Source organism: Aplysia californica, unplaced genomic scaffold (assembly GCF_000002075.1).
Source record: "Aplysia californica isolate F4 #8 unplaced genomic scaffold, AplCal3.0 scaffold00503, whole genome shotgun sequence".
In the NCBI taxonomy this organism is placed as follows: domain Eukaryota; kingdom Metazoa; phylum Mollusca; class Gastropoda; order Aplysiida; family Aplysiidae; genus Aplysia; species Aplysia californica.
The window spans coordinates 116,906-118,566 of record NW_004797773.1 but is presented as its reverse complement, the minus strand read 5'-3'; the positions used below and the strand labels follow the sequence as shown (position 1 = coordinate 118,566).

General features: G+C 39.9%; 1 protein-coding gene across 1 annotated transcript in view; it reads right to left on the bottom strand.

Annotated features, from left to right (window-relative positions):
* LOC101854892 (monocarboxylate transporter 12) overlaps nt 1–1,361 on the bottom strand; it is a gene marked incomplete in the record, with an annotated part of 30,870 nt that extends 29,509 nt beyond the window's left edge. Inside the window, 1 exon segment of the mRNA XM_005105955.3 lies at nt 1,100–1,361.
* Between the last annotated feature and the right edge of the window lie 300 nt (nt 1,362–1,661).

Here is a 1,661-nt window from a genome sequence, read left to right as displayed (position 1 = left end):
TGCTAAACACTAAATGAATAAATATTATCCTTGTATGGGAATTGAATTCAGGTCTGCTACACGAAGCAGCGACAAGTCTCGCCATTATAAAAGGGACATTACAAAACAGACACTGGTCTTATTACGTTGAAAGTGTATGTCTATGTCTACAGCAAGCATCACTTGTTTTATATAATCTTTTTAACCCAAACTGCTGGGTAGGTAGACGTGCGTCTTCTCTTGTGCTCTCCAATACAGGTTCTCCACAAAATTTATTTATTTATTTATTGTACAGGCGCGATGTAAACGTTGTAGGAGATGTAATGAGCCTAACACTTGTAAGTTACTTATTTGGTGAAAAGAAAAGTATAATAGCTTTGTTTTGATCTCCTTGACTAACATGTTGTCTTGTCTGTACAAACTCACATAAAAACGTCTCAGCACTGAAGGGTTAGTGCAGGTGACGCATGTCTAGAGTTTTATACTCATGTTTCTTGTACGACGCTATTTTTTATACTCTTATTTTTTTTATGTCATTGTTTGAACGACAAATTTACAAGGAAGTTAAGCAAGTGTGTTTGCTTTAATTATGTCTGTGTTTCGTACAATAATCTGGAATCTACAGTAAATCTAAAACCCGGAGAAGAACTGATGTAATCATCGCATAACATAATATATCGGCATGAGTTGTATTAATGTATTTTCACAGAACCAAGCACAACATCTGACTAAACAAGTAAATACAGTTGCATCATGCCTACAATAAAACGGGCAGTTTTACAACTGTTGAGGTCAGGAAGTTGAACGAAACATTTCCCGAGTGAGAAGATAACGCTCCTGAACCACTCCGTTATCTCAGAAGTGGATCTTGATCTACGTAGAAAGCACACTTTAGAAGCAATAATAATCATAGGGCGTCTAAACAACAGACATAATATTTATTTTATAACATAGGATAATAGTAAAAAAGCTGAGAAAAAACAGACGTCTTTAAAGACCACAGTTTGACTGACCGGTTCAGTTGAATCCGAACGAAATAGCAAGCCACGGATCTTAATAAAGCACTGCATGTGTTTTACAATTCGTATTTGGAATAAGCTTACAAACAAAATATACTCACGTTTATGAGCCTTGTTCTAGCCTACCACTCGTGTGACAACAGCCCCGCTGATTTAGCTCAGAGACACGCACGCACGCGGTCTCACGCTCACACTCACACTCACAACTGTTTTGGCGTATCGGTGTAGCCTACATGAGGCTAACTGTCTCAAGCCCAAAGAAACAAGGTCAAAGAACCGAAAGGAAAGAAGAACGAGAGACACACCACCACGAGGAAAGTACAACGTCGAGCGAGGGAGAGGCCCGGAAGAGAGAGAGAGAGAGAGAGAGAGAGAGAGAGACCACTAGGCTAAACCTCAGAACCACCGGCTTTCAGCGTCAGCTTCGCGCCTTTGTGTGTTCGTTCCCTGAAAAAGATTCCCCACACAACGTTGATGCAATAGAGATCAAGGTTAGCTGGTGCTATTTATAGAATATCGAGCCGGCCTTCCCGAAATCAGAGTGGGGAAAACGTACGTTCACGTATTAGGCCTATCATAATGCAATGTGAAACCTTCGACCAGAGAGTTTAGAGTAGTAGTAACACTAACTAGTATTGTTGTAAAACCTAAGGCCTAGTGTAA